Source organism: Rattus norvegicus, chromosome 12, assembly GCF_036323735.1.
Source record: "Rattus norvegicus strain BN/NHsdMcwi chromosome 12, GRCr8, whole genome shotgun sequence".
NCBI lineage: Eukaryota > Metazoa > Chordata > Mammalia > Rodentia > Muridae > Rattus > Rattus norvegicus.
This window is the reverse complement of record NC_086030.1, coordinates 39924230-39944823: the sequence shown is the minus strand read 5'-3', so window position 1 is coordinate 39944823 and position 20594 is coordinate 39924230. Positions and strand designations below refer to the sequence as shown.

At 47.8% G+C, this 20594-nt stretch overlaps 1 protein-coding gene and 1 long non-coding RNA gene across 2 annotated transcripts in view; one reads left to right on the top strand and one right to left on the bottom strand.

The window, feature by feature from the left end:
- The window catches only part of Pptc7 (protein phosphatase targeting COQ7), a 38374-nt gene that overhangs the window by 4278 nt on the left and 13502 nt on the right, over nt 1-20594 (top strand).
- LOC108352448 (uncharacterized) lies at nt 17495-20204 on the bottom strand. Its single transcript, XR_005491972.2, has 2 exons — nt 19785-20204; nt 17495-17886 (listed from the first exon to the last, which is right to left on the bottom strand). It is a non-coding gene; the product is annotated as an uncharacterized LOC108352448 (long non-coding RNA).

Sequence of the window (20594 nt, the reverse complement as noted above, 5' to 3'; positions counted from 1 at the left end):
GTGAGCCACCATGTGGGTGCTGGGAATTGAACTCAGGATCTCTGGAAGAACAGTCAATTCTCTTAACCGCTGAGACATCTCTCCAGCCCAATAAATTATTATTTTAATTTTTTTAAAATTGAAGTTGACAGGTTATAGTGGCTCATGTCTTTAATTCCATCACTTGGGAGGCAGAGAGGGTCAGGTCTCTGAGTTGAAGGCCATCCTGGTCTACACAGTGAATTCCAGGACAGCCAGGGCTACACAGAGAATCTGTCGATAGTTAGAGACATACATAGTTAGATACATAGATAGATGATGGCTGGCTGAATAAAATTGGGACTGAATTGTCCTGTTAGTCATGATGAAGAATCCTTGATACCTCACACTGTATTGTCCCCATTGGATTTCTTTTAGGAAAAATTGGCTGTAGAGGGTGTGGTGAGACCGAGCACCACTCCCATCCCATGGAAAATTGGCAGGGGCTCACTCTTGGTTGGGCCAGCAGGAGTAAGCCCGCATGGCACAAGTTCTGCGGCTTCTCTTGTTCCTTCCCTGTAGCTTAGCCCTGAGCTCTGGTACTTTACATGCTGTGCCTAGGTACACAGAACCCTGAGGCCACCTGATGTCCCCAGCCACAGCAGCACCACAAGGCTGTTGAGCACTTAACACTTCATAGCCTTGAGGTTCATTTCTTCTGTGTTTTGATGATGAGCGGCAGAGGCCTTCAGATGCTTAGGTAACTCCAAAGCACTGCTAGTTCTCGGCAGACGGGTCTTTCTCTGTCACACTTGGAGGGGTGAAGGGAGAGGAAGAGTCAGAGGGGGAGGGAGGGAGGGCATATGGATGTGTTTATAATGTAACCACTTTATTCTCTCTGACTCATAACTGAAAAGCAACAGAACTCTCCTGCATGCTGAACAGCTTACAGAAAACCACTTATTTGAAAATGGCAGGCATGGGCTGTGCAGTATAAATTCTGGCCTCTAAAGACTGAGCTGTGAAGCCGCTCTTAAAAGCCGAGGGGTGTTTGTTTAAGCTTGGTTTAGTTTGGAACCTAAACATAAAAATAAAACAGTTCTCTACTCAGCCTTCGGTTTTGAGTTTTTACTGGGCCAAGATTCTGAAGTGTTTCTGTGAGTCTTGCCAATCTTAAAAATACGCTTTGGTGGTGGTGGGGTGGTTGTGGTGGGTGGTGGTGGTGGTGGTGGTGGTGGTGTTCTGTGTGTGTGGGTGTTTTAATTTTTAAGAATATTTGTTTTGTGTGTGTGGGTGTTTTGCCTGTGTGTGTGCACCACATGCATGACTGTCCTTGATGGACGCTGGCTTCCCTGGGACTGTGATTCTGAATGGCTGTGCACTGCCATGTGAATACTGGAAGTCAAACCCAGGTCCTCTGGAAGGGCCTCTAGTGCTCTTGGCTGCGGAATCATGATCTTTCTAGCCCCGGTTTTGTTTGTGTGACAGCCTCACTATATGCAGCTGAAGCTGACCTAGAACTCACTGTGTAGACCAGGCTGGCCTCAGATTCCTAACAGATCTGCCAGCCTCTGCCTTCAGATTAAAGGCGAGCAGCACCATGCCCAGCTTCTGAAGGTTGACGTATCAGGCTCAGGTAAGGGACATGTGGAGCCGCATTGGGTACATAGGGTAGGTCCAGTTTGATATTTCTAGTCTTGATAAACACTTGTGTCTGCTCTGCACTTTTACATATGTCGTCCCTGGACAGTGCACTGACACCGGCATTTCAAGAAGCCCTCTCTGGAATCTCAGGTCCTGTCAGAACACTGGCCTCTTCTCGTAGTGAGGATTTTTTTGAAGTCAAGCCTATCTGTTGATGACCTTGAGTCTTTGTTGTTTTAAGCTGAGCTGCAGTGCTTGGATCATGGCTCAGCTGGTGAAGGTGCCACCAGGCCTAATGACCTGAGTTTGAGCCCCAGGACCTGTGTGGCCAAAGGAGAAAACCGCCTCCCTCAAGATGCCCTCTGACCATTAGCCACACAATACAGGTCAAAAAAAAAAAAAAAAAAAAAGATGCCAAAACTGAATTGCAAAGTCACATGAGATGACACGGCACCTTTTAAAAATGAATATTCAGTATTCACAAGGTTGTATAGCTTTCCTGAGTCCAGAATCTGCCACCCCCCCCCCCAAAAAAAAAAAAAAAAACCAACAAAACCCCAAGCCTTCTGTCTACTTGTAGTTGTTCGCCACTCGTGGGTGTTTCCCAACCTTGGTAGCAGCTCATTGGTTCTCTGAGTTTCCCTGTTCTGGGCAGTGTGTGTAATTGGAATCCTAGAATATGTAGTCTTCCATGCTGTTTTCTTTAGCTTTACCTGTTTTCGAAGTTGAGGTTGGAGAGTGTCAATGCTTCATCCTTTATCATGGCCACATAATATTCTGTTTCAGGGGCATATACTGCATTCTGTTGATATGCTCATCCATTGGTATCAGTCTGTATTTTCACATCTTACTGTGAGTAATGTTTGGCATATTTGTATATAAGCTTTCGTGTGCATAGGAGTGTATATTATTTTGGAGTGTGTATGGGCATTCACTACATAGGCTGGCTTTGAACTCTCAGCAGTTCTCCTTTAAATGCTGGGATTGTAGGCACATGCCACCACACTCAGCTATGCACATGTAATTTTAACCTTTTCAAGTGTAAAACTGGGAGTGGAATTACTTGGACATCTGGTAAATTGGTATAGTAAATTAACTTTTAATTTGCAGTAATTAAATATGTAAGTTCTGAGATTAATCAGTTCCTTAAATTTGCCTGATGTCACATAATAGATATATGTGTTTTCAGCGTTACCAGGCTTAGTAATATAGTCCTCTAATCCCAGCACTCGAGAGGTAGAGGCAGGCCTACCTCTGTTAGTCTGAGGCCAGCCTAGGCTACATAGTGAGTTTCAGGATAGCCAGGGCTACATAGTGAGACCCTACCTCAACAAGAGAAAAGACAAAAGGAAGAAGAAAATAAGAAAAGATGCACTATTGAGGAAGGGGAGAAGTCTGGATTCACGGACAGGGCTGCTGAGGACTGACTAGCTGCTGTGTGGCTTTCAGATCCCGTTGGCCGTTGACAGGGCTGGTGGGGAGGGTGTGTGCTGTTGAGCTCTGCAGCTCCCCGCCCTGCTGTGTGCTGTGTGGGCTGAGTTAGACTGTGGGGTGCTGATGAGACACCTTCACTTTCACCCATTGCCCTCAGCAACCTTTCCTGGCCACCAGATCGTAATTTGGAGACTTTGTGCTCAATTTGACATTGTCCTGACTTTCAGCTTTTCCCTCAAGGCGTTAATAATCTCTAGAGGGCTCTGGGTGGATCTTTCTGTAGAGTAAGCCATTGGATTTTAGAAGCACAGTGCTTATACTTTAGATAAAAGACTTGTTCAATCTCTGGGGAAGGTAGGGTGCAGATGGGCTCCGGCTGGGGAGGGATTTGGGGTGCTGAGGTATCACTAAACTGGACAGGCGGCATGTAAGCTGAATGGCTGCAGCAGCATCCAGGTGGACTTGGTGCTGGTGTGTGGCTCCAGGAACACTACACCAGGTCAGAATGTGACTTACAACCACGTCCTCTGGCAGATCAAACACACGTCAACTGGAGGCTAAATTTCAACTTCCTTTATTTAGTTCCCCGTGTCTTTTCTATGGCTCTGCCTAGGCCCTCAGACTTCTCAGGAAAATGTTTTGTATTTTTCGAATCTTATTTCTAAAGAAATTATACTTTATTTAGCCCATTGAAAATAATATGCCTGGGTTGGGGATTTAGCTCAGTGGTAGAGCCCTTGCCTAGGAAGCACAAGGCCCTGGGTTCGGTCCCCAGCTCCGAAAAAAAACAAAAAAAACCAAACAAACAAAAAAAGAAAATAATATGCCTGTGAGTTTATCTCTCAAAATACGTGTTAACTCCCATCCCTTTGAGAATCGGAGTTTGGCCTCTAGTGCACGGCTGCTGTTAGGAACACTTACGAATGCGAGCTTCGTGTTCTTGCTGTTGCTAAAAGTTCATAATGCGAGCTTCGTGTTCTTGCTGTTGCTAAAAGTTCATAAAATCAACCCTAAGGCCAGAGCCCCAGCAAAGGCCACAGAGGGTGGCGCTGCTAACAGGCAGTCACTGGTCATTAGGACTTGAACTGGCCTTTGGCACAGCTCTTTCAGTTTAGTTTTAGATCGTTAGGGAAGAAAAGAGGGGCCAGGTGCTTCGATAAGATACCAAGTGGCGACTGGGGGGTGGACTGGAAGAGCAGACAGGTCCTCTGTGGAAGGAGGGAAGACCTCCCTTTCTTTCCTCTAAGCCATGTTGCATACTTGACTCCAGGAGTCAGCCGCCTCCCCTAACATGAGCACTATAGACGGCAGAACAGTTCTGTGGCTCTTGAAAACTGTGTGGCTCCAGACACAGCTGCACCCGACCTGTCACCTGCTGTGTTTCTTCATCTGTAAAGTTTAGGAGTGGGCAGGTTTGGTGCACTTAATGTTGAAGTGAGACTTGAACCTAGGACTCCATTGCGTTTTCTAGTGCTCAGCTTTGTGCTTATAAAAGAGCACCTGCCCATAACGGGTCGTGTTTAAGACTCCTGTGGCACATACCTTGGCTGTAATCAGCACTGGACTTTGCACACTATCGAGCAGTGTGCTGGCTTATATTCCACACTGCATGTCTTAGTGTGGATGTGTCTCTACTGACGAGCAGAGTTCATCACATCTCCTGCAGTTGGCCCTCTACGTTTATTATTAGGCTGTACTCAGTTCCCTGCCTAAAGTCACGGTGAGGCGAGCCTCTCTTCCCTTGGAATAGCTCCTTAGGGCTGACTGAGGAACTCTGCACAAGGCCCTGTTGCACATAGCACCCCAGAACTCTCCAGAAAGGTTTCAAGCTTGATGCTGATCCAGACGCTGTGGATCAGTTTCTCCAGTAAGCTCATGTCAGCCCCTGGAGTGTCACATTTAACACGTGTGTACTTAGCAGGCTGTCCACAGTTTATATCTGCTCTTGGTGTGAATCACAGACCACTAAGAGACTGCCGTTCTGCCAGGGTCCACAAAATGACTTCCTACAAATGTGCTGTGGCAGGTCCAGGGATGTGCAGACTGTTTTATTGACCGCCTGTTTTGACCTTTCAAGACTACCATCACCTAGCACGATTTTGTTTTCTGGCTTCTCAGAATCAGAGCTCCCAAAGGTTGGCTGCACAGAATGAGGCAAACAAAAGCGCTTGTATTCTCACTTCAGTGTTGGACAGCAGCTCCCGGCCAGGTCAGGCTCAGGCTGTTCCCTGAGAGCTGGACCTGAGCTTTGGCCACTAGTGGGGAATAGGTCTCCGAGTTTTCCTGTGAAATGAGATCTCATGGGGGATGTCCTTCAGGGTCCTGAGTCTTTCTTCACGAGGTACTGTGTGACTTCAGATTCAAAACTGATCATTGTAAAAAAAGCTTTTCAACATTTTAGCTAAGTCACCAAAAAGTTTTTACTCTCTTGAGGCTTTGTTGACACTTCTCTGAAAATACGCACATGGCCCTGTGACAAGGCCAAGAGAAAGGGAGCTGTAAACGGAGCCTTCACCTCAGACTAGTTCGTGCAGTAAATGTAAAGCTGTGTGTGAGACAGATGGCCGGGCGCGCTCACCTCTCGCCTTCTCAGGAGTTTCCAAACGGACTCCTTATCCAGGCAGCATGATTTGGAGCCAGAGTCAGCCCCTCTTCCTGCCTCCTCTTGGAAGCCCCTCTCTCCAGAGGCAAGCAGCATTATTAGTGCCTTGTGTCCTAAAGAATACTTTTCCGGGGTTGAGGATCTAGCTCAGTGGTAGAGCACTTGCAAGGGCCCTGGGTTCGGTCCCCAGCTCCGAAAAAAAAGAAAAAAAGGAAAAAAAAAAGATGATAAAAAAAAAAAAAGAATACTTTTCTCATGTACGAGCAAGCAAGGGCGGCGTATACACGGAAGGGGCATGCGGACATGGCGGTGAGCTAACAGTGGACAGACAGATGCTTTGGAATAAAACAGCAGCCGCTGAAGAGCTGAGCTCCACGGGACTGCGTCCAGGGCAGTTGAAAGGAGCTGGGCTCTAGGCAGTGCAGACAGGGTCAGTAGAACTTAGTGACACAGGACACGGGAGGGAGGAAGGGTTGGGAACTGGGTTTGCACCCAGCAGATTCTCAGGATTTCTACCCTGGAAGTGCAGACTAAAGGGCTACTTGTGACAGGCTGGGACCAGCAAGAGGACTGACCAAGTTTGGGGGTGAAAGGAAGGATTGCTTAGTGGCTTTTGGAGGCAGAATCTCTGGGCTTGTGGCTTGCTGAGTGCTGGGACAGTAACACCTATGAGAGTCATCTGTGCTTTGCAGACCTTGAGGGCCAGGGCTCGGAGGGACATCTCAGCCTGTAGTGAGGGCTTGGGAGCTGCTGGGCCAGGTGCTGGCCAGACAAGGGGTGAGAAGACGTTGGCAGCCAGTGAGGTTATCACAGTGACTGAAGAAAATGGGTAGCCCTTTGTAGAGTGCTCATTGTCTAGAATTCCCACTTAAAGCAGGCCCTCCAGCAGGCAGCGTGTGCCAGAGATGCTTGTTAAATGACGTTGCTTCAGAGTGCAGGTGCATCTTTCTGTTCCTTTGTGTGTTTTTTGCAGACAAATAAATGCTTCTTCCTTAGTACTTGCAAATGTCACTGTTGAATATTTAATGAGCTATTGAATGACAGGCTTGGGGAGTTGACTGGAGACCCGAAAAGATCCTCTCACTCATCTTTTATACATTATCTGTAAGTGGACATTGTCTTTTGGTTGTGACCACAGACCAGTGTCTGGAGAGCTGGCGACTTCTGACTGGGAATCAGAGAAGCCCCAAGCACTCCCCTGCTCGCTGTAGACTGCACAGCCTCTGTACTGCTCCTTAAAAAAAAAAAAAATCTTTATTCCTAATTTATGTACGTGGATATTTCCTGTGTGTACGCCTGTATCTGCTGCCCTTGAGGCCCGAAGATCCTCGGGGGCTGGATTTAGAGCTGTGAGCCCCATGTGGAGGCTGTAGATCAAATCTGGTTCTCTGGAAGAGTTCTGTCTGCTCCTTTTTTTTTTTTTCCTTCGGAGCTGGGGACCGAACCCAGGGCCTTGCGCTTGCTAGGCAAGCGCCCTACCGCTGAGCTAAATCCCCAACCCCTGTCTGCTCCTTTTTAAAAACCTTTTATTTTGTCTGTGGTGTGGGCCCAAGCCTTGGCATGCTTCACGGTGATCTACCTCTGAGCTTCATCCATTCCCTACCTCTGTGATTTGTGTGTGTGTGTGTGTGTGTGTGTGTGTGTGTGTGTGTGTTTGCTTGCTTGCTTGCTTGCTTGCTTGCTTGCTTGCTTGCTTGCTTGAGATAAGATCATATTCCAGGCTGATCTTGAACTCTATGAAGCCAAGAATGACCTTGAGCGCATGGTCCTTCTTCCTCTTTCCCCTCAAGTGCTCGGATTACTGGTGTGCACCATGGTTCGCAGCAGCTGGCTTTTCTCACAGCCAGTTGTGGGCAGCACACTGTGACCTGTACACAGGCTTCCGTGCACCTGCACTCTCACAGGTGAGTGGAGTTACACTGCTGTCCTCAGAGGGTCATGGTATGAGCCTCTCACACATTCGTGAAGCAGACACTAGTCTTAGTCTAAGACTTAGCTGGAGTCGCCCAGATCTGCCTCAGAGCAGACCCTGGTCCAGTGCACTGCTGCGTAAGGGAGACTGGTGGTACTTCTCTCCTGGAGGCGGTTTTTGCTGAGTCAGGATACCTCGCAGGTATCAGCTCTCCCTAAGCCAATAGTAAGACAAAGCCCTTGACTGAGGCAAATAGGAGCCCAGTGTTGACTTTGGTGGTGGTTGGTCTGCCTTTCCCTCCAGGGGATCTCCTGAGTGCCCTGGCTCCCGCGCTGCACTGTTGGGACTGCTAATGGTGTGAGGTTCTTGGCCTGGGTTCAGGAGGTATTCACCCGAGGCCAGGTTTCTCCACATGGGACTCCTCCCTGAGCCTTCCTAACTTGTACTTTATCCTTCTTGGTGAAAATGGCAGGAAGGCGTCATCCTCCTTCCCGCTCACCGTTCTGACACTTTCCCATCCCTTCCTGTGGATACTCAATCTGTTTAGGATTTAGTTTTTAGTTTTGCTTTTTATGTTTCCTTCAAAAAGGGACAGACAGGGACTCACGTAGCCCAGGTTAGCCTTAGCTCTTCCTACTTCCACTCACTCCGTGCGCCTCTAGTGCTGCCTCCTGCTGGCGGAGTTACCGTTTATATTACCTTATAATGTTGTACTGGTTTATGTCTACTTTGTCGTATCATAGTAACTTATCCTAAACCTCTTTGCTCTCCACCGTAACTGTAATTGCCTCACCATGCGTCCCATGGGCAGGAACGCTTAGAAGTCTGAATCCCTGTGGCTGTCTTTTGCAGCAGTGATCCCTGTGGCTGTCTTTTGCAGCAGTGCCTTGCAGGTAGTGGATGCCAATAACTGTGCTGAATGGCTCCAGTGTTGAGGATAAGTGCTGGATGCACTTTAACTGGGTCCACATCATTTTTGTTATCAAAATGTATTGGTATTCTTATTAAAAATCTTGAAAGTATAGGACATAAAGGATAAAAATAAATTTGCCGGGGCTCAGCAAGCAGGGAGCTTGCTGCCAAGCCTGACAGCCTGAGTCCTATCCTCGGACTTCACATAGAGGTGGAAGGGGAGCACTGAGTCCCACGCCTTGTCCTCTGGCCTCCATGGAGCTGTGGCATTCTCACCCACACATGCACACAACACACACAGTGAATTAATAAACTGACCTAGATCTGTGAGATGGTGTCTTAATTGGGTTACTATGGCTGTGATAAACACCCTGGCCAAAACCACTTGGGGAGGAAAGGGTTTATTCGGCTTACACTTCCCCACTGTTCTTCACTGAAGGGAGTCAGGACAGGAACTCAGGCAGGGCAGGAACCTGGAGGCAGAGGCTGAGGCAGAGGCCATGGAGGGGTGCTGCTTACTGACTTGATCCCCATGGCTTGCTCAGCCTGCTTTTCTTTTCTTTTCTTTTCTTTTCTTTTCTTTTCTTTTCTTTTCTTTTTTCTTTTCTTTTTTTCGGAGCTGGGGACCGAACCCAGGGCCTTGCGCTTCCTAGGCAAGTGCTCTACCACTGAGCTAAATCCCCAACCCCAGCCTGCTTTCTTATACCATCCAAGACCACCAGCCCAGGGATGGCTCCACCTACAATAGCTGCCTGCAACCCTCCCATATCAATCACTCATTTTCAAAAATGCCCTATGACTAGATCTTATGGAGGTCTTCTCTTTTCTTTCTTTTTCTTTTTTCTTTTCTTTTTTTAGATAGGGTTTCTCTGTGTATCCCTGGCTGTCCTGGAACTCACTCTGTAGACCAGGTTAGCCTCAAACTCAGAGATCTGCCTGCCTCTGCTCCCTGAGCACCACTGCATGTTTGACTTCTGTGGAAGCATTTTCTTTTTTTCCTTGGTAAAGATTTATTTATTTATTATGTATACAGTATTCTGCCTGCATATATGCCCACGGGCTAGAAGAGGGCACTAGATCTGATTACAGGTGGCTGTGAGCTACCATGTGGTTAATGGGAATTGAACTTAGGACCTCTGGAAGAGCAGCCAGTGCTCTTTTTTTTTTCTTTTTTCTTTTTTCTTTTTTTTTTTTTTTCCCCCCGGAGCTGGGGACCGAACCCAGGGCCTTGCGCTTCCTAGGCAAGCGCTCTACCACTGAGCTAAATCCCCAACCACAGCCAGTGCTCTTAACTGCTGATCCATGTCTCCAGCCCAGAGGACGGGTCTTTGAGGGGAGCACTACAAGGCCTGACCGGGGCACCCAGCCTCTCTCGGGTTGCTGTTTACTTTACAGAGGGGTGAAAAAAGCGGCAATACCAGGATCAGGTTAAACATACATAGTCTTTTTGAGGTATACCGTTTTCCATTTATTATATTGGAGAGGTGAGGCAGGAAGATTGAATGAGCTTAGGAATTTAGGGCCAGACTGTCAGACTTTGGTGGAAGGGGTAGAAAGGAGGGAAGGGTGCACTCAATTGTTAGAAATATTAGGTTAACCCTTAGGGCCAATGGTCTAGATCTAATTTTTATTTATTTTTTTTTAAGATTTATTTATTTTATATATGTGAGGACACTGTTGCTCTCTTCAGACACACCAGAAGAGGGCATCAGATCTCATTACAGATGGTTGTGAGCCACCATGTGGTTGCTGGGATTTGAACTCAGGACCTCTGGAAGAGCAGTCAGTGCTCTTAACTGCTGAGCCATCTCTCCAGCCCTAGATCTAATCTTATCAATTAAAAAGAGAAGAACAACCCTTCTCTCATCCTAAGGGGCCAGTGTAGACCAACAAATGCCACACAGAGAAGTACCCAATGGACAGCTCCTGCAGAGGCCTTCAACTCTGCACACTCAGTTCCAGCACTGGCCATAGGCATGGTCCAGGCAGAGACCTCTCCTCCCAGGTGGTGATCTGTTGGCTGCGTCTCCCAGACCAGAGAGCATAGCTAACAAGACTCGACATTTGGGGAAGATGGTGTTGGAGGCCAGAAAGGAATGAAGTGGCTTCAGAGAGACAGCCTGCCACTCTGTAGTGTCCAGAGGGAATCTGACTGGCCAGAGATTCATATTAAATCTGTAAGTTACCAGCCAGTTTCCCAAATGGCAGTTGGCAGTTGAGCTAGAGTAGATGATTCCACAGTGTTTGCCTTTAAAACAAACAAACAAACAAACAAACAAATAAAAAGATAGGAGGCTTTACTCTGTAACTCTGGCTATCCTGGAACTTACTGTGTAGACCAGGCTGGCCTCCATCCAGGTCTGGTCACAGAGACCCACCTATCTCTGTCTAGCAAGTACTGGGATTAAAGGTGTGCACCACTGCACCCAGTTGCTTTTTCTTTTTTCTTTGAAGATTTGTTTTTTTATTTTGGGGTGTGTGTGTGTGTGTGTGTGTGTGTGTGTGTGTGTGTGTGTGTGTGTGTATGTGTGTGTGTCTGTGTCTGTGTGTCTGTGTGTATGTGTATAGCAGAGTGGGTGAGGAGAGAGAGAGTGCATGAGAGAGTACAGGTGCTCTCTGAGGCCAGAGAAGTCAGTTGTTGTCAGAAGCTTGAGTTGTTGGTTATGGGGAGCTAAAGTTAGAGAGCAAACATGACACCCTGTGTCAAGAACTAAGGCGGAGAGTTCAGAGGAAGGCACGCTACATCAATCTCAAGCCCTTACACACACACACACACACACACACACACACACACACACACACACGTTATTTCAAGTTTCTCTTCACGCTCTTGCTTCCTTACCCTCCCTTATTCCAGGGCTTCTTACTGCTTTTAAAGACAAGGCAACTGATCAAGACAACGAAGATGGGTTGGGCGTGTGTGTGTGTGGGGTGTGTGTGTGTGTTATGTGTGTGTGGTGTGCCTGTGTGTGTATGTGTGTATGTATGTGTGGGGTGTGTGTGTGTGTGTGTGTGTGGTATGTGTGTGTGGTGTGCCTGTGTATGTGTTGTGCCTGTGTGTGTGTGTAGTGTGTGTGTAGGGGGGTGTGTGTGTCTGTGTGTACACTCTTTTAGCTTGATTACTGAGTAGTCTTCTTGCTTATTGAGCTAAGGAATAAGTGGCTGTTTTTGTTTTGCTCTCATTCTGGTTCTTTTTTTTTTTTTTCTTCGGAGCTGGGGACCGAACCCAAGGCCTTGCGCTTCCTAGGCAAGCACTCTACCACTGAGCTAAATCCCCAACCCCCTGCTTGGGTCTCTTGACTATTGTCCTGGGCGTCCATTTCTTTGACAGAGTCTGGGTTTCTACAGGGTGGACCCTTTCTTCCCCTCTGTCCTTGAGCCTGATCTTAGCTGTTCTCCTTAGAGATCTAGAGTTTGATGGAAACTCAGTCTCTGGAGTGGAAAGGCGCAGGTCTCTGTGCTTGATGCAGAGTGGTTGCTTTGAGGAAGCTTTGTGCAGAGGGAATTCCTGGCCTGTTAAGGCCAGTGGAACATTGCGGCCCCTGTGATTTCTCCTCCAGAGGACTGAGGACTGTGCAGCAGCGTGGTGGGCGAGTGTACTCTTCAGTAACCTTGCCCCTTTCATTCCTTTGCAGACACATTTCTCAGTCCTGAGTCACAGGGGAGTGTTCCCCGATGTCCCAGTAGTTGAAGCTTCAGAAATGTTGGTGTAAATATGACCTGTTCCTATTGATACAGAGTCAGCTGGGTGCTTATCTCATTTTCATCTGATCCTGGTCTTCCTGTTGTGATGCTAGGGTTGTAGGGGAGCCCTGGCTTGGCTGAGAGACTCCATCTCTACAGGGGTGGAGAAACAGCTAAGCGTTGTCTCAGTAGCTATGCCCTGCCTGTGAGTGGCTCGTCTGTTACTCTTAGCTCCAGTTTGAGTCATAGGTTTTTGTTCTGGAGTTTCCCTTCACAGCAGATACTCCCATCCAAGCCACATGAGAGGTGTTTTTCTGACAGAAAACCAACCCCTGAGAAGCAGCTTGCTTTGCTGGAGCCTAAGGCTCCCGTGTCGATGAGACACGCTCCCTTGGGTGATGCTACAGACTATTTGCAGTTTTGCCACCATCTGTGTTTTAAATATGTTGTAATAAAAGGTGACCTGCCATGTGTCCTTCACTGGTGTTTATATTAGAAGTGGAATGCAGTGTTCTCTAGGTGTCATTGTCCAGAGTGATCTTATGAATAATCGAAGGTCAGTCTGGGAGGTGTGTGTGAGAGGGGATACAGAAGAGGCTGGAGAGACAGCTCTGCCGTTAAGATCGAGCGTCACTCTTGCAAGAGGGCCCGTGTTTGGTTCCCAGCACCAAGTTGAGTTTCTCACCACCACCTATAACTCTAGCTCCAAGGAAACCTACACCCTCTTCTGCACTTTTCAGGACCTGTACACATGTAGCATTGTACACACACACACACACACACACACACACACACACACACACACACACACACACACACATACACCCCTTAAAAGAAAAGCAGTCTCAGCATGGACCCGCTGTGGCTGGGAGTGTAGTGGGCCATTGGAGGCATCTGTGCTAATGGCAGCTTAGTTGAGAGGCTTCCCGGGTCCCTCTGCTTCCTGCAGGGTCACAGCGGGCAGCTGGGGAGATAGAGTTTTAAGGTGCCATCCATAGTTTGAGTTTATTGACCAAACATATGTTCCATGGGCTTTTGCCCAGTGGAACAAAACTATCACGGGAAGTTAGTGCAAAGCGTCATCTGGAGGATTGAGCCCAGGGCAGAGGCGTGCTGAAGCTTCACTGCGCAGACTCCAGCCCAGCCCTGCAGCGCCATTTTTGTATGGTTGTAACTGGTAAAGGTAAAAGGATTCTAATTTTAAAAATGAGAAATCGTTACTTAGAATTCTATTTATAAAGTAATTAGAGGGGCTGGAGCGATGGCTCAGTGGTTAAAAGCACCGACTGCTCTTCCAGAGGTCCTGAGTTCAATTCCCAGCAACCACATGGTGGCTCACAACCATCTGTCATGGGATCTGGTGCCCTCTTCTGGTGTGTCTGAAGACAGCTACAGTGTACACGTATAAATAAATCTTTTTAAAAAAAGTAATTAGAACAGAACGAAGAATAATTTGTTAAGGAAAGGTGAGAAAGAAAGCCATGAGGGCAGGAGGGGCTCCAGGGAAAACAGTGTTGGCAGCGGACACTGTCAGGTAAAGGGAGCTGGCTTTGATTCATTTGCATTTCTTTGCTTAGGAAATCAGTGCATGAAAAACTTAACACTGTGTTTTTTAAAACACTTCATCCTAAGATCTGCATCTTATAAATGGCTCCTGCCTGTAATCTCTGGCATTCAGGAGGTCAGGCCAGAAAGGAGAATTGCTTCTGGTTCAAGGACAGCCTCAGGTGACAGAGAGACCTTGTCTCAAAGGCCAAAACACAAGTCTAATGGCGTAAGTAGTTTGTAGTTGATCATTTTCTACTCAGGACATATTGGTAGAACTAGAGGGCTTCGTGCTCTTTGGTCTCCTCTCAGGCTTTTGCTCAGCCCTTCGGATCCGTAACCGCTATCTTAATCTAATAAGAGTTGTAATTGGGTTTGAGCTACTGTATGTATGCAGTGTTCCTGTAACATTACTCCTGGAGACATAAGATAGCTACAGGGAATTAACGGCAGCTTCTGCAGCTACCTCAGGTGGCAGGAAGGGCCAGTTTACTAACCTGCTGATCATAGGCTGGGCACATGGGTCTTCCTGGATCTCAGTCACTTGTTGTCTGATGTAAGACAGTACACAAGATGTAAAACGGGTTGGCTGTTTGCCAGGATTCTCATTCTAAAGTCAAATCACTTTGAGCACATACCCTGCAATTCCTTACTCTTCCCTTAGCCTCTCACCCACCACTGTGGTGTCAGGTCCCATCCAGCTCAGTTCCTGGTTTCCTGCAGACACTCGTGCAATGGCGCCTGTTGGCCCTGGCTGACATAGCAAGTGCTAGGACAATGGGGACTACAGAGAGACCCTGTCTCAGAAACAGGAGTCCCTTTCTAGTTATTTCAGCAATTGCCTGTTCTAGCCCCAGGTCTTACCTTTCCTACTCAGCCCTCCCTTTCTTCTGCCGCCAGACCATTCTTTGCACCTGCTCCGAGGACCGTTCTTACAAACTGTAGCTCTGCTTCTGTCTTTCCTCCTCGGGAGCCTTGGCAGCCTCTGTTGTATACGTAGTGCTGTCACGTGTGCAGTCTGGAGTTCTTGACATTCAGAGTTAAGGGACTATAGCCCCACCCGCTGCCGAGCCTGAGGCAGGAGTATGGCTTGAGCTGGGGATTTTGAGACTGGCCTGGCAACATGGTATAAATCTGTTTCAAAAACAGGGAGGTCACTAGGCTGTGGTGGCCAAGCCTTTAATCCCAGAAGAGGCAAGTGGGCGAGTCTTTGTGAGTTCAAGACTAGCCTCGGCTACAGAGTGAATTCCAGGACAGCCAGGGCTGCATAGAGAAATCAGGTCTGGGGGTGAGCTGGGGCAGGATGGGCTGGGGTGGGCTGGACATCTCCTAGGCCATCGGCTGCGTCAAGATGAAGCTAACATCTCCTTCCCAGACACTGCTGTCAGAAACTCACTGATGTGACAGAAACTTCATGCAGGAGAGAGAGCGTGGTCTGAGGTGACAGCCCTTCCACATCAGCCAGGCGGCTCACCACCTTTTAGGTACCTGATGCTTTTATCGAACAAGGATCCCAAGCAAAATGCCACCAGCTCAATCTCTTGAGGAGGAAAAAACCTCAAACAGCACTTCAACTTTCCAGTAAAGCCACAGAGGGAAAACGCTTAGCGTACATCTAGAAATTGGTCACTAATCTACAAGGGGAGAAGCTACCCAAGTTTCACATGGGCGTAGCCAGGAAGTCGCCGCCAGAGTGGAAGGCCTTGTGGTCCAAAGCAATGGTGGGGGTGGGGGTTGCGGGGTGGGGGTGACAGTTTTCCCACAAAGCAAGCTGTCCTGACCCAGGGGTGAGTGCTCCTGCTGTTCAGTGAGGGGAGGTTTTTGTTATGGACCAAGGAGAACTAGAGAGAGGAAGCATGAATCTGTTTGCAGATGCATTGTGGGAGCCAAGCTAAGTGTTCTCAGCTTGGCTACCGTAAAACCGAAGACAGGGAGGAGGATCTTCCTGGACGGACAGATACTACTGTTTCCTAGCAGTTGGAGCCCAAAAGAGCAAGCAGAATCCAGAAGCTTTTTAATCTCTCCAAAGGAGATCATCTCCACTAAGTGTCATCAGACGCCCTTATATAAAGAAGATGAGAGGCCAGGAGCAACGCCCCCGAGATCAAGCATCTTATTACACGGGTCCCACAGCATAGACCTATTGCCCTGAAGAACAACGCAGTAAGGAAAAGGAGGAGCTGCAGAGTAAACGTTTGGCCAAGAGAATGAAGGAAGCCAAGGAAAACTGCCAGGAACAGATTACCAGGAGATGTAGGCTGTGCTTGCCGAGCGCTTCTACTGAGTCCAGTCCAAAATAAGTAAAGTCACAGATGCATGATTAGGCCTTGGGGGAAAACAGTAGAGACAGGGAGCCAGAAAAACGGTTCAGAAGGCAGAGGCACTACCATCAAGTCTGATGGCCTGAGCTTGATCCCTGGGACACAGCGGGCAAGGAGAACTCTGGATTCCCACATAATATCCTGTGACTGACACACATGTACTTTAACATGCCATGACCCCCCACCCCCAGTTAAAAATGTAATAAAATTTAGATCAATGGAATGCAGTTAATTTTATTTAATACATTTAATTAATACATTAGACCCAAAGACCTTTTCTGTGTGTTCAGTAGCAAACTCTGAAGGCTGCTAGGCCGTGTTCTTGTTGCTGGCCCTGAGTGTTTTGTAATCCAGGCCGTCTTACGTTTCATAGCAAGCAGATCTCTGCACACTCGGTGGTCACATGGAGGATCAGCTCCCGGTTAGACAGGTCCCTTCCCGTGCCCTTCTCTGTCTGAAAATTAGAGGACCCCCTAGGCACAGCCAAATGCCATTACAAAGAAGGTCTGTTTTCTTCCCTCAGTGGCCTGTAAACATTTTCCATTCATGCTAGGACTGGAGTTCCTAATGCAAGCACACGGCACTGCTATACACGGTGACCCTGCTGCTGCTGCTGCTGCTGCTGCTGCTGCTGCTGCTGCTGCTGCTGCTGCTGCTGCTGCTGCTGCTGCTGCTGGGAAACACTGTGCTGACTTCTGTGGGTGTCTTTAGGAGTCTTCCCGGTCACAGTTTCAGCAGTTTGGGGGTTTTGTCCTTTACATAGGCATTTTGACTAACAGCTTTATTCAGGCTTGGTTCCCCTCTTCCTTGTGGTCTGCGTGTCATAAATACATGTGGTGTAGGTTACTCTGACCCTTGCTTGAGTCTGGCCGAGCGCCCACCTCTTTCCCTGGTAGATTAGTAAGCACTCTCCAGATGTAAATTTCCCTTTTTAGCTTTTTTGGAAAGCTGAAGTAATGTTGAGTTTCTTTTTCCCCTCAATGATTGAGCCTGTGGCATTTTGCCCGGGATTCGTCTGCTAAAGGCAACAGGTATCTGAAAGGTGGTGCTGCTCCACGAGGTGGCTGGTTGGAGGGACTGTCCAGCCACTCAGCCCCCTGATTTGTAATTTAAGTTAATGTGGCTGTTGGACCAGGGCCTGGTTAAGAGCAAATTCTTTCCCTGTGCATGCAGTAGAGAATGCGTGATTCATCATCAGATGGTGTGCCCAGGACTGGAATCTCTGATTCTGTGTTTTAACATAAATCGTTACATAAGCCCTGTGAAGTAAGGGTTCCTCAGAAGCATGACAGTAAGCATTCTCCCCTTCTTTGTTCTTCCCTGCCTACACCTGCTTAAAGATTAGGGTAGAATTCGCTATTGGCTCCTGTGAGGTGAGGGGTGTCTCCTGTGGCTCTTGCCTGCACCCCCAGCCTGCTGCTAAGTTCATAGGCCCCCATGACTGCAAACCTCACCTGGAAGCTCACGAAGCAGGCACACGAGTGATTTTTCTTTGACATTGTTAGTGTCGCCATCACTGTACTTAAACTTGGTATTATGGGAAGTTTCCAGTCGGTCAAGGTAGAGGCGAGCACAGCTCTCATTCAGTTTCAACAACACTCCATTCACGACCAAGCTTGACCCGGCTCTCCTCTGTCGCCCCCTCCTCCACCCCCAGTTATTTTGAGACAGACGCCAGGCTTCATCCCATCCCATCAGCTGGTTTGGAATTGCTCCAAAGGGAGGCCTGGCTTGCTGGTGGTCACAACGAGGAGGAAGCTGCTGCTATTGTCTCCTCCTCCATTGTCTTCCTTCTGTTTCCTATGAGCTCACCAGAGAGTTTCCTGTGTTCATCATGTCAAGCCAGTGCTGTCACATACGTCCTTTGAAGATGCCTGTGACAGATGAATGATCACAAATATAAATGTTGTATGGGAGGGCTGGCTCATACTCAGAAGGCGCTAGATTTGACCCAGGGACGTAGCTAGGTAGGTAGTGCTTGAGCCTTACAATACAAATAAATAAATAAAGCATAAAACAAGCAGACCTATGTTTTTCTTATTTTTGATGTATGTGCATGTGTCTGTGCCTATGGGTGTGCATCTGTGTGTATGTGCATCTGTATGTGTGTGTGTGTGTGCGCGTGTGCATGTGCCCGTGTGTGTGGCTCAGCCTGGCCTCCATCTTGCTAACTCGGCACAGTTGGCCTTGAGCTCTTGGCTTCTACCTCCTGAGTGTTGGGATTACTGGCATCAGCCACCGTACTCCGCCTTTTTATTCCCACATTTAGTTGTTTACTTAATTAATTAAAAATAAATTCTGCTTGGCTATTTGGCTATTAACAACTCAGCCTTCGGGCTGGAGAGATGGCTCAGTGGTTAAGAGCACTGGCAGCTCTTCCAAAGGTCCTGAGTTCAAATCCCAGCAACCATATGGTGGCTCATAACCATCTGTAATGAGATCTGATGCCCTCTTCTGGTGTGTCTGAAGACAGCTACAGTATACTTATAAATAAATAAATCTTAAAAAAAAAGTTAAAAAAAAAAAACAAAAAAACAACTCAGCCTTCTTGTCCACTCCTCCCCCCAAATTTAAAAACAAAATCTGGGGAATAGGGAGATGAGTGCATTGATTGTCGGCAGAGTGCCCACTGCATAAGCATGATGACATAAAAGGACAAGGTAGCAGCGTGTACCGTAATCACAGCGCTGGTGAGGAGGGCTGCTCTACCCAGTCAGTGAGCTCAAGGTTCAGGGAGACACCGCCTCAGAAGATGAGCTGGAGGTCAGCAAGGTGGCTCAGTGGGTCAAGCAAGCTGCTTCCTGTGCAAGCCTGGTGACCTGAAGTCCCAGGAGCCACACAAGGTGGATGGAGAAGCCCACGCCAGCGAGTGTGTTCCTTGACCTCACATGGCATGTACACACACACACACACACACACACACACACACACACACACACACATACTAATACACACAAATACATGAAGATGATGGTAAGGTAGAAAGTTGTTGACCTCTGGTCTACATACACACACACACACACACACACACACACACACACACACACACACACACACAAAGACCAAGCTGTGGCACATGCTTTTGGTAAAGATAAAAATAAAACCAAATGATATGTTACAGTGTTCACATATTCCAGGCATGTATTCGTCTACTGGGCTGTAACTCCAGTCACCCCTAGAGCAGTGGTTTTCAACCTTCGTAACGCTGTGGGCCTTTTAATACAGTTCTTTGTGCTATGGTGACCCCCAATTGTAAAATCCTTCTCTTGCTACTTCAGAACTGAAATTTTGCTATTGTCATGACTCATAATGTATCTTTTCTGGTGGTCTCAGGTGACCCCTGTGAAAGGGTTGTTTGACCCCAAAAGGGGTCACAGCCCACAGGTTGAGAACCACTGCTCTAGACATTTAGAATCAGTCCCTTATATCTAAAACAGCCATTGTTTGCATTTCTTACAGATCCTTCCAGGAAAGCCGTAGAAAGCCTTACTAATGTGTATGTGTGTGGCACTTCTCTGTTTCTTTAAAGCCAGTAGGCAGGAATTGATTTTAACTTTGGAAAGAGTTGAAAAGCACGTTGTTTTGCAAGGGGTGCGATGGGAGACAGTACAACAGTGACGTCCAGGGTCTATTGACTGAACACTCCTTTCCTGTTGCTAAAGGGAGCGTAGAGCAGATTCCGCACTCACTGGCAGCCCCATGGACCTGTGGAAGTGTGCACTGGTATCACCCAGCAGAACAGACCATGAGCCACACACGTGATTTTAAATACCTTACGAAAAAGCGAAGCCAGGCGCTGGTAGTGACACCTTTAGTCCCAATATTCGTGAGTCAGAGACGCGCAGATCTCTGCGTTCGAGGTCAACCCGCTCTGCAGCATAAGTTCCAGGACAGCTAGGGCTATACAGAGATACCTTGTCTCAAAAAGAAAAGAAAAAAAGGGAAAGAAAGAAAAAGGAAAAACTGAAACCAATCTCTCTAGTGATTTCTACCAAAATGCTATTGGTTTGAGGCACTGCGTCTTGTGAATGTCAGGCGGGAGCCCTACCCCTGAGCTATGTCCTAGCCCCTTTCTGACTTTCTGAGACAGAATCAGGAAATTGTCCGGCCTGGCCTACACTTACAGTCTTCCTGGGTAGCTTGGATTATGGCCCTATCCTACCAGGCCTAGCTCCCAAAGTGCTCTTGGAATCTCTAGTCAGTGTAAAACAGTGAGAACACTCTCCTGCCTCCCTTCTAAGTTTTCACAGTCCACTCAGCAAAGCTCAGTGTGGAGCAGCCTTTCCCAGGGCCCCTCGGCACACATGGGCTGGCCGGCTCGACAGGGCAGCGTTGTTTTCTGAAGGAAGAGGAAAGGGATGGAATCTGGTTTCCATTTTGTTCATTTCTTGACATTTCGTTATCTCTGTGTGTGTTTCTTGCTTCTGGGATCTGATTCCATGTGCGTGAGTACATGTCCCGGCTCTGCCCTTCTTTCTTGTACTGATTGCCAGCCCTGGCCCAAAAGTTATCATCAGTAACATCGGTACTTAAGAAAAAAACGGGAGGGCCTAGAGAGGTGGCTCAGTAGTCAAGAGCACTG